The sequence below is a fragment of the Mercenaria mercenaria genome, chromosome 2, assembly GCF_021730395.1.
Source record: "Mercenaria mercenaria strain notata chromosome 2, MADL_Memer_1, whole genome shotgun sequence".
Classification (NCBI taxonomy): domain Eukaryota; kingdom Metazoa; phylum Mollusca; class Bivalvia; order Venerida; family Veneridae; genus Mercenaria; species Mercenaria mercenaria.
In genome coordinates, this window is record NC_069362.1 from 78,376,619 (window position 1) to 78,390,044 (window position 13,426).

A 13,426-nucleotide genomic window follows, 5' to 3' on the forward strand; every position below is an offset into this window, starting at 1 on the left:
TCTGTTATTACTTCCTTTTTATATTCCAAGTTAAAATGAACAAATCCAAATAAACTATAAAAGTTTAATATATTTAGCAGACTTCCAGTAGTCTTATTATTTTGTTTATAATAATAAATAATTACATCATCGTATATTCTTGACATACTTGTGTATTCTGTTTCTGGATAAAAAACACCATTACCAACTTCAAGACGACAGGAGCTCAAAGTGCAATTTTTATTTGCTGCATTAACTTTAAATGTATCTAATAAATGTGGGTTATGCTCTTGTGAATTACTTTTATCAGGTCGTTGTAAATAAACAAATACATGTTGTGGTTTTGTTATACCAGCTGTTATTCTAAAGGTTATATTAGTTTGTTGTGTATCAGTTGATTGTGTCACCATTTCCCGAAGTTATGACCACCTTGCTTTTGTATGTCTTTCAGCAATTAGATTAAGTCCAAATTCATTAAAAATCAAACGTGGAACCCATAGAATTAATTTTGTTACAATTACTCTACCAGCATCAGCAGCATTAGCTCTAAAAAATAATTCATCATCATCTGTCAGCTGCAGTGTTATTTGAATTTGACTTGGAGGTATAATACTAGTTTCTAAACCCTGAAAAAATGAATAATTATTTAACGGAATTTTAGCATTTACCTCATTACCACCTTGGATTGATAACTTCCTAGAAGCAAAACCACTATTATAATTGTCATTATCTTTTCTACTTTCAGCAACATCAGTAGTATCTAAATAAATAAATTCATTTGTTCCAGTTGTTTTTGCATACTCATTGGATAGTTCAACTAAATGTTTTACATTTATCACCTTGTATAAATTATTACAATCATATACAATTTTTCCATTTTGTTTAACCACTAACTGATCAATTATTGAAGCTGCATTATTAATTAGAGCAATTTGATCTCCATCAGCATAATTATTACCGTTAGCAAGCTTATTTACTTTAAAACTTACTTCAAAATAAGCATTAAACCAATCAAAATATGAGCTTCTATCATTAATTGTAAAGTGATATCCGTTTTTTTTTGTTGCTTAACATTATTTCCCAAGACAGATATTAAAGCTGTATCTAATTGAATAGGAGTTAATTCATATCTTTCACAATATTGTTTTGTTCTAAACATGTATATATTATTTTATTTTTTATAAATTAATCTGTTAATACGTTTACGCTGAGTTGAAGTTCCAGATCCTGACAATATTCTATTTAATTTTACATTAATATCCTCCTCATTATCATTATTATTTTTACTGTTATTCTTTTCTTGTAATTCCTTGGCAATTAAATTACCAACTGCCGGAGCAGGTTTCTTTTTAAATTTTTCAACAATTTTATTAGCAGCTAAATTTCCAACTTCTGTTCCAACCTTTTTTGTTCCACTTTCAAGTGCTGCTTTTCCTGCTGTTTCCAAAGCTTTTTTTCCAGCTGTGCTAATTGAAGATGCAACTCCACTTGAAAACAATTTAGTTAAAGTGTCAAAGATACCTGTACCGTGTATGATTTCTTCTTCAGTCTGAGCATCAACATAAATAAATATTCCTTTATTTTTGTCATAAACTTTTTTGTACATTATATAAAACTAAAATTTATATTTCTTTTAAAATTAGTGTAAAACTTGTTTCAACCTCATTAAAATTAATTATTCTACCAAATACATCCGTAATATATATTCTAATTGAATTTATAATATATTTATTAATTTCAGAATATCCAACTCTTTGTGGTTCTTTTGTAAATGGATAAGCTCTTGTTAAATCTGCAGTACTTAAAGCATAGATAATATCACTGAAATTACCATCAACAAGTGAATTATCAATAAGATCGCAATGAATGTAAATTGTATCCACAGAGTTAGTTATATTTGGTGTTGTAGTTCCCCATTCAGTTTTGTTTAAAGCTTTTTTCTCAAATCCAAGCAAAGTATGAAAATTTGACATTCCTAAATCCAACATAAAATTATCTTTAATTGAAATCAAAATCTTAAAACTACTTAAATCAAATTACAAACTTATTGGAGCAATGTCTGATTTATCAAATTCATAATCACCATTACTTATTAATGTTTCCCTAATATAATTATTAACATCTGTGTAACTGTAAGAACCATTTGTAAATATGATATCTTTCCAATCCTTACCCTTACCGTTATTATAACGAATTCTTTTATTGTCATATTCATCACTAATATTATGCCAAGAGTAGGTCATAGTGTTAATACTATCCAAACCAACAACATAAGTTTTATTTTTATCTAAAATTAAAGAACGACTAAATCTGATTGTAAAATCACTCGGAGTATTTTTGTTATTATCTTTAACTGTTTCAGAATTTAATACTATTTTTTGTTCCATTTATATATAATTAAAATTTTAATTCAAGAAAAATAATTTTTATATAACATTTCATGTTCTTTTGGTAAGAGTGAATTCATTTTTAATAGTTTATCAATTATGCTAATACCTTCATTTTTTAGTTCTTCATTATTATTTCCAGCATTAATTGAACCACAAATTAACTCCAAGTCATTAACCAATTCTTCCGGATTACATGGACAAACGTCATAACCTTGTCCTCTAATTACTTTTTTAAATTTCATAGATCTTTTATTGATAGGTAATCCTGAATTTTCTGTTAATTCTTTAAATATTTGAATTGAATGTTTTTTATTATTGTTATATCTTTTATTAATCAAATCAATTAAATCATCATCTACTTTAGTGTTAATTACTTCTTTACCAGTTCTTTGATCCTTAGCAACCAATTTGTTTTGACCATAAAGTTTATTAAGATCAATAATTAAATTTCCATATTGATCATTTGGTGAAACTTTGTATGGGTTATGATATCTTATTCCTTTTCCCATATATTTTCCAGATTTTAGAATATTTCTAATGGTTTCTCTATATTTTCTTTAATTATCCGAATCAGCTATAATTGCTTCCTTTTGCTTTAGATCAAGATCTGTTTTGTTTTTCTTTCTAGTTATTGCACCAGATTCATTACCCAATTGTTTAATATCCTTTGATGCCTTTTCTATGATATTTTCTACTTCTTCTCTAGTCATTTTTTCATCTGGATCTTTAGATTTGCTGTGAAAAAATTCAAACACTTCTTGTGGTGTATTATATTTTTCACCGAAAAGTTCTAAATCAATGTCTTTATTAAAATCAACTGTAAATTCTTTTGGTCTTGCTCCCAATTCTTCTGATTTTTCAGTTGTATCATCAGATGTTTCAGTTATTCCCATCTTTTCTCTTCCATAATCTTCTAATTCTTTTAATTTATCTCCTGGTATCCATCTAACAGGTTCATCCCCGCAATCTACTGGTATATATTCTTGTTGTCTTTTAGATTTTTCAACTTTTCCAGGAGACCCTGTAATTGGTTGCGGTTCTTGGAATAGCTGTGGTAAACCCTGGTATGTCTTTCATTTCATCACCAAGTGACTCTAATTGTTGTTTTATTCCAGGTAATGCTTTTAACTGACTTGATAATTTTTCTTTTTGACTTTCTATTCCTTCAGTAATTGGCTTATAAATTTTAGTGTACATATCCCGATTTTTAGCTTTTTTAATTTTTTCTTTCATTATTTCTTCTCTAAGATCTTTCGTCTTTTGCCCGAGTTTTTTCTTATTCTTATTTCATTAAGTTTTGATTGCATTTATATAATAATGTAAGATAATGTAAAATAATGTAAAATAATGTAATATAATGTAAGATAATGTATTATTATATATAAATGGAAATTCCAAATAATGATACAAAAAGTGATAAATCTAATAACTTTAAACAATTTAAGCAATATCCCTTTATGCCAGATTCATGTTTTAGAATGTTAATATGTGGATCTTCTGGATCTGGAAAAACAAATACATTAATGCATATACTTCGAAAACCTCTTATATATTATGATAAATTATACCTATATGCTAAAAACTTAGAACAATCTAAATATCAAGATTTAATTAACCAATTAAGTCAAATTGCAAAAAAAAAAATTAAAGTAGATCCAAATGAAATACTTGAATATTCGGCCGATTCCAACCAAATTGAACCTTGTGAGAATCTTGAATCAGAAAAACAAAAAGTAGTAATATTTGATGATTTTGTATGTGATGATAAAAAGGTTCAAAATGAAATAACAAAATACTTTATTCAAGGACGTCACAAAAACTGTTATTTATTTAAGTCAGTCTTACTATAAAACACCAAAAGATATCCGTATTAACTGTTCACATTATATTTTATTTGAAAGTCCAGGTAAACGAGAAAATGATATGATTTGTAATGAACAAAATATTAACCCTAAATCTTTTGCTAATGCAACAAATCAAAAATATGATTTCTTATATACTGACAAACCAAGGAAGTTTTTTAGAAAAAACTTTACTGGTAATATATAATGGGAGTTTTTAATGATATAGAACAAATAAGTGAACCTGACAGTATAAGTAAAGTTAAATTTGATATTGATTTAAGTGATTATGCTACTAAAAAACAATTCAAAAAACTTTAAAAGGAAACGGAATCATATCTTCACAAAAATAAGGAGCTTGATAACACAATAAACAGAGCATTAGATATGGGAGGTAATGAAATAATCAACCTAGGAGATCCAGATAAACCCTACGATGCAGTTTCAAGACGGTTTATGTATAAAAAAGTTCAAAGTGTAATAGATGATTATAATCTTGAAGACATCAAATCTATAAAACAGACATTAGAAGAAGAAGTAAAGAATATTGAAGATTTAACAAAAGACTTAAAAAACAATTCATTATTAATAGTTCAATTACAAGGTAAACTCGGAGAAGAAACGAAAGCTATAGTTGATTCTATTAAAGAACTTGAAGAGAAATCTGATTTGACAGATGACAACATAAAAGAAGTATTTAGAGTCAATTTAAACATTTTACACAAGCAACATACGGAATTAAAAGATAGTATGATTAAACATGAAGAACTAAAAGACAAGATTAATGAAGCTGAGAAAAAGTTACAAAATATGTATCAGTTAGAAATCAAAACAGAAGTAAATAAACTAAATACTGAAACTGAAAAAAAGAATCAAGATTTACTTGATACATTTTCAAATAAACTTGCAGAATATAAATCTGAATTGGAAAAGGCAGCTTCACAAAGAGGTGATGATCATGACACAGCGTTAGATAACCTTAAAAAAGAGCTCAATTCTAAAATAGATGACTTTAAAAACAAATTCGAATTTGGATTAGTACTGTTGACAACCGTCATAATTTAAAGTATGCAGACTTAAGTAATATTACAAAAAAATTACAAGAAGATATTAATGAATTTAATGCTAAAGTTGAAAAACATAAAAATGAACTGGACTTTGTAGTTGAAAAATCAGTTAAACAAGGAGAATCAATTACTGCTAATGCTAAAGCAATTCACACAATTAATGATCAGCTAGAAAATTTTAAGAAACAACTTCGGAACTTGATTAGTACTGTTGACACACGCCACAATTTAAAGTACGCGGAATTAAGTGCACTTACAGAAATGTTAGAAAAAGATATCAGCGAATTTAATAATTAAATTAAAAAAATAATAAATGATCTGGACTCTGAAGTTGAAATATCAACTAAACAAGGAGAATCAATTACTGCTAATACTCAAGAAATTTCTACTAATACCCAAGAAATTACAAAAGTAAAAAATGTTTTTCTAAAACAAGAAACACAATTAGCTAAAACAAAGAATACTGTTGACAATCTAACTGCTTTTGAAGTTGCTACAACAAAACGACTTGATGATTTAGCTGAAATAATTCTTAAACTTAAAAAGAAAGATAGAAAAGATAGAGAAGAATTGGAAAAAGAACTAGAGAAAGTAAGACGTGAAGTGTTTCTTTTTGAATATAACAGTGGTTATAATGAAGGAGAATCCATTGTAGTAGCATATTCATACATAAAATTGAAAAAAGTATTTTGATCGCCACGGTGTCTGGATATATTCATTATATGATAATATAATTAATAGTGGTGCGGGCTATTTTAGTGCTTTTAATTTAGTATCTGGAAATATCATAGATTATAGAGATTTTATAAACACTAACCAAGAATATAAACTAGCTGTACCGGATGTACTATTAAAAAATGTGTCCTCAGTAAAAAAAGCCGGAATTTATATAATAGATATCAGGTTTTTTATAGTGGCGTCCCACCAGTCGACAAAATGCAAAATATCACATTTTCTTTTTAGGTGGTGGCAAGAGGGTTTTACAGGTACATTTCCCGGTGGGAGTGGAAATATAACATCCAAGATCGATGATAGTGGGCCCGAAGCGGGCAGTGTATGTATGTATCAGAAAAAAAATCAAAATTTATTTAACAGAAAGGACAATGTTTGACATTCATCCTTATGACGATTCATCATCTACAGAAATACCATTTATTCTTATGTCGGATAGTTATGTCAAATTCTACATATTGGAGGAATATATAAATTATAAAGAAAGCAAACTTTTGAAGGAATATATAAATTATAAAGAAAGCAAATTTTTGGATTATAACTTTAATTAAAACTTTATTTAATTACTGTGTTTTTATTTAACTGGAATAATTAATATAATGGGAATATTTAATAATATAAATGAAAAAGTAAATAAAATAGAAAAACAAATAATAAGAAAACCTCCATTGTTTCTAACATGTTATACTCAAGATACCGGTAGTGGATTATTTCAATGGAAAACTGTAAATGCTAGTCCTGGTTTAGTTCAAAATGGTAATAATGTAAGAATTAATCTTAATTGCATTTTAATTATTCTTGTTGATGCAATTAAATTAGATAAAGGAGAAGCTAAATTACAACTAAAAAATAAAGAAAACGCAATTCTTCAAAGTTACATTGTAAAAAATAACAGAAAAAATGAATCTATTTCTATTAATTATGCTAATGAATTTAAAATAAATGATGTTATTTATATTAATTTTTTAAACGTTATGAATATTCAATTAACAATTTATGGTTCTACAATTTAAGAGTTATTTAAGAATTAATTTAAGAATAAGCTAATGTATCAATACCATTATCAAGAATATATTTTTTATCGTCATAACATGATAAAGATGTTTTATTTATAACATAACTGGAAAGATTGTGTTTATCAGAACGAATAACTTTAAAGGTGTGATTAGTTTGGGTTGAATTAAACAAAGTATCTTTGTAATTTTTATGAACAATTGTTTTGTTTGATATTTTGATATGTACAATGGATAAATACCTGCAGGTTCTTCATAACCAAATATATTAAATGATATTTCATTTAAAACTTCTATTTTAGGTATTAGATTTAATGTAACAGGAAACTTTATTCCAGTATAATCAAGATCGTTTATATGTTTTTTATAATTTGAAACTCTTTCAGAATGTTTTGTGACAGGAAATTTATAAGCTAAATGACACAATCTAAAGCATTCGTTATCATCATTCTTTATATTTATCAATCCTTTCATTGAATTTTGTAATGGTTTTGGTAATTCTAAATAACTTGAAGCAGCCAATGGATTATACTTATATCTATTTATATAATGAGCATCAACTGACTCTATTCTCCAGCCACTTCCTTCTGAAATCCAATTACCAATTCTATTTATTATTTCATCAAAAGCTTGGCGTAAAGTGTTTTTGATTTCATTTGTATTAATTATTTCTAAAGCCTTTGATTGAAAATAAGCTGATTTATATATTGTATCAGTTGCACTCATTTTTACAAAAGTTAATTTTAAAACAACGTTTATTTTTATACCTTTTAAAGTTTTAAGTTCAGATTTAAGTATTTCATAAGAGTCGTTTATAGTTAAATATAATTGATTCTTTGGAACTTGTCTATATGTAATTTTAATTTCAAATTTCTTATAATATTTTTTTGTAGATCTCTCAACTTCCATCTATATATTATATTTAGAAAAACAATCACTAAGGAAAAAAGGATTTAAAAAATACTAAAAAATAAAATAAATAAAGTTTAAGATGAATTAAAATATTTAAATTTATATCTTTTTCCGCTGGTTTTTGATATTCCACTTTTAACTTGGTTTTTAGCTCATCTGATTTTTTGAAAAAAAATGATGAGTTATTGTCATCACTTGAGCGGTTGTCGGCGTCGGCGTCTGCGTCGGCGTCGGCGTTGCCTGGTTAAGTTTTATGTTTAGGTCAGCTTTTCTCCTAAACTATCAAAGCTATTGCTTTGAAACTTGGAATACTTGTTCACCATCATAAGCTGACCCTGTATAGCAAGAAACATAACTCCATCTTGCTTTTTGCAAGATTTATGGCCCCTTTTGTACTTAGAAAATATCAGATTTCTTGGTTAAGTTTTATGTTTAGGTCAACTTTTCTCCTAAACTATCAAAGCTTTTGCTTTGAAACTTGGAATACTTGTTCACCATCATAAGCAGACCCTGTACATCAAGAAACATATCTCCATCTTGCTTTTTGCAAGAATTATTGCCCCTTTTGGACTTAGAAAATCAGTTTTATTGGTTAAGTTTTATGTTTAGGTCAGCTTTTATCCTAAACTATCAAAGCTGTTGCTTTAAAACTTGCAACACTTGTTCACCATCATGAGGTGACCCTGTACAGCAAGAAACATAACTCCATCCTGCTTTTTGCAAGATTTATGGCCCCTTTTGGACTTTGAAAATATCAGATTTCTTGGTTAAGTTTTATGTTTAGGTCAACTTTTTCTCTTAAACTATCAAAGCTTTTGCTTTAAAACTTGCAACTCTTGTTCACCATCATAAGCTGACCCTGTACAGCAAGCAACATAACTCCATCCTGCTTTTTGCAATAATTATTGCCCCTTTTGGACTTAGAAAAATTATTTTCTTGGTTGAATATTATGTTTAAGTCAACTTTTCTCATAAACTATCAAAGCTATTGCTTTAAAACTTGCAACAGTTTTTCACCATCATAAGTGGACAATGTACATCAAGAAACATAACTCTATCCTGCTTTTTGCAAGAGTGATGGCCCTTTTTAGACTTAGAAAATCATGGGTAGGACAATATTTCTATTATACAAAAAAAATCAGATGAGTGTCAGCACCCGCAAGGCGGTGCTCTTGTTTCCTTTGCAGCACATTGTTATTAACCCTGAATTAATATTAAGGTCTTTGGATGCTGCATAAGTGCTTTTATATGTTTTTTCTTCATTAGTATCACAATCGTATTGCAATAACTTTTTTAGGATTGTTTCGAATATCATTTGGTCTGGGACAATCACATAATCTTTCAGCATTTTCTTCTTCAGTTGATAGACAACCGCAGTTCCATTCAAATAAATTATTTTTTAAAAGATAAGGATCTATATCATTTTGTAATTTATCAATGACATGATTTTTATATTCATCGCTAACTATTTGATCAAGTTTTGATTTAATAACATTTCTTCTTTTAAGAACTTTTTTATATGAATTTTTGTCTGGATTCATTATTTCTCCTAAAGTGCTAGATAATTTTGGCATAATCATTCTATCTACCTTTCTATTAACCATCTATATATAATATACTTATAGAAAAAAATCTTTAAAAACGCACCTAAAGAAATTATATTGATTTGAGAAATTTGTTTATATAATCTATATCTTTTGAATAAGATTTTAAAGTCATTTTTTCTAAATTGTTATCAACTGTTAAAATTGTAATACCTTCTTGAGACATTCTGTTTAACCATTCTTCGTGTAATTTGTGTAGTTTTTCTAAATAATCTAAACCAACTCTGTTTTCTTCCGTTCTGTTTCTTTTTTGAAGTCTTTTTAAAACATATTTCTGGGTCGGTTTTTAACATAACAAATCCATCCATTGGGTTTTTTCCGTAGGGTTTTTTATAATATGATCAGTTAAGAAAAGATTGTATACTGCCCACTCGGGGTCATTTATAACACCGTTGTCGTGATGTTGTTTTGTAAAAACGTTACTGTTAGTTAAATAACAACGTTCAAGGACAGAAACACCATCAAACTGTTTAGCAGAAGATAACATTTTTTATATGACTGTTTAAAGTTGTTAGCTGAAAAGGAAATAAATATTTGGAAGGTTCTTGAGCAGCAAGTTCAAAAAGGTTATATGAATTTCGCTTGGGTTCATAACATTTGCCATTCGTGAATTGGTTCTGGAATTATATTAAAATTAGGATTATATTCTTTAATAATATCTAAAAAACGTACTTTTTCCTGATGCAATATTACCTTCAACTGATATATTTTTTCTCATTTATATAAAATACTATAGAAAAATCTTTAATAATCTTTACTAATCTTTAATACAAGTCTTCTTCTTTTTTTACTTTTATATCCGTTAAGTTTAAATTCCTTCATATGCATTTCAAGAGGTGTTGAATAATTTTTTTCTTTCTGCATTTCTAATAGTATTGTAAAAATATCCTGAATAACTTTTTTCTCTTCTTCTTTATTTACTTTTCCTATCCGTGCTTTTGTTATAAGTTGTTTTATTTTGTGATGATGTGTTTTTAAAATAAATTTCTTGTCGTCAAGTTTTAGTCTATTAGTAAATATGGTAATTATTGTTGGAACAGCGCCAGCAACTGCTACAAATACAGGAATAGCTGGAACAAGTGCTAATGCAGCTGAGCAACCAAAGATACCTGCTGTAATATATAACCCAGTACTTACTCTCCCACAAAATTTATAACTTTTTCTGTAAGCAGCAGCTAGTTTAGTTAAGTGAATAATTAATTGATCTATTGTTTCTATTCCATTATTATTAGAAATTAGATTTTTATTACTCATTTTTATAATTAATATTAATATTTTTCAACTTAAATTTCTTCCAATTCACTAAACGGAACCCAACTATTAAATTTTTCATTGTAGCCTTTCCATTTTACTAAAGCTTGTTTTTTCTTATAGTCTCGTTTAATAACTTTTTCTATTCTAAAAACCTCTTGTGTAGTAGGTAAATAGTTCTTGTTCATAAAATGAACCTTGAATTATTTCATCATTTAAATCTTTAATAGTGTATGTTCTGGGATTTGCATTATTAATTCCATAAATTATAAATATTTCCTCTGTCCAGTTTGGTGTATATCCTTTTTCAAAATGTCTTTTAAGTTTGCTTAAGCGAACACGATCACCAATTTTAAATTTTGCTTTACTTTTTGGTATCTTTAAATTACCAAATTTAAAATTAAAGTAAACAGTACCTTTATTTAAGTTTTTTACTGGCTTCGGTTGGTGTCATTTTTATACTAGAATGTTTGTTTTGTTATATTTATCAACCATATCCTGCAAATTATCTAAATAAGTAAGTAATTATTTGCAGTAAAATATTTCCACATATTCTCTTTAAAACTTCTATTAAATCTTTCATTTACTACAGCCTTGCCTTCATTAAATGTATGGTACATGTTAATTTTATTTTTATTTAAAAATGATTCAAACTTTTTATTATAAAATTCTTTTCCTTCATCTACCCATAAATTTGTTAGAATCCTTGCAGTCTTCGGGGACTTTCGCTCCTGAATTCTATCTTCAGAAATTATTTTTTCAAATGCTTCAGTTACAGATTCTCCAGTTTTATTCTTTAATGGAATAACCCAAGCATATTTACTAAATATATCAATAACGGTTAACAAGTACTTTACTTCTTTATTATATTTTGAAAAAGCTTGCATGTCAACTAAATCAGCTGACCAAGTATCATCAATATCATGAACAATCACTCTCCGTTTCCTAAATTTTCTTTTAATTGGTTTGTGTAATTCTTCTGCTAATCCATCGCTCAAGCGGTAGCTTGGTACAGTTATTTCGGGGGTGTACTCTACCCCCTTTTCCCGTTTTTTGACTTATGTCCCAGCCCAAGTTTGTATTTCGTTTTAATTATAGGTTTCACAACTAAATGTTTGCAATCTTTTCCCCAAATGTTTTTTGATTTAGTGTTATTTTAAGTTTGAAAGCATTGTTTGTCGCATTTGCTTTATCAATATTGTTGCCGTAGCAGATATCATGAGTTTTGCATACTGCATCCAGTTCATTGACAGGGGGTCCATTATCTAGGGGATTTCCCGGCCCACAATAGCGAAAACCCGGAAGTGTTAGACCCTTTTTAGGCAATAAAGGTAACATTGCTTTGTGAATATCAATTGCACCTCCAGAACGTTTAACAAATTGTGTTTTTATATTACCACAGGATGCACACTGAGCTCTTAACATAAGTCTACCATTTTTGTTGTAACATATTGAGGATTTATACTATCAGTAAATTTCCTTTCTTTTTACACAATATATTTGTTTTTGATTATTTATTATTATTGTATTTAAAATTATTAAAAAAGCATTTTTACTAAAAATGGGTTCCGATAGGACTCGAACCTACACCCTCCTAAAATTGTGATTAACACAGAATAATGATAATACTTAAATGCTCTAATACCTTAACGCGGTTATATTGTATAACATTAAAGAACTATGTTCGTAAATGTTGTATAAACAACTGAAACCATTTGACGATGCATGGTTGAACAATATTCAAAAGCGTATGTTCAATCATGCATATGCCTATGGCATACTCAAACAGTTGTGTGATTTTCATAACATAAAAGTATTATGATATTCAATCATGCATATGCCTATGGCATACTCAAACGGTTGAGTGATTTCAGTTGTTTGTAATATTTGTTTAATAGTTGTTAAAAAAAGTGCAAAAGCCGTTTTGCGTACATTTATTTTAACCCCGACGCCAGGTAGAATTTATTACGTGCACACCCGACGCCGGGGTGAACCATTAGTCTTTCCTAAGAGACCTCATCTGTAGGCTCACCATACAGCTGGTATATCCTAAATCATCAAACCTGCCCGGTTTTGCAGCCAGAATCACCTTCAACCCCATTGTTCGTTGCCTCCCGAAACCTTCGAAACTAGAGACAAGAACCTTCGAAACTAGAGACAAGAACGAAGTAAGGCACGACATTGACGGAAGAATTCTTTATGTGCACAACCAGTCAATGTCATAACAGCAGGCTGTAACCGTTAACAGATAAGACGACCCAGTACACAAACCATACTGCAAGCTACCTTTAAACAGACAAGGAAACGTCAGATTAACTTCCGGAACAAAGCGTAACACAACTCGACTCAATGATATAAAAGTTGAAACCGTTCTTATATAACGTATATTCTTTATTATAATAATGTTATGGTTTTGAAATTATCATAATTTTATTTTTCATGTGTTATAATTTATTCAATTACTTTTTGTTTTTAAATAATAACAACTCCTAAAGTAATTTTATTCTTCCAATATTAATTAAAATAATTTGTGTGAATTTCAGTTATCAAAGGGAGATATTACTTGTTTTTTTAATTTCAATTATTAAAGGGAGATATATTTGTAAATAACCTGACCTTGTTATATTTGTTATATTT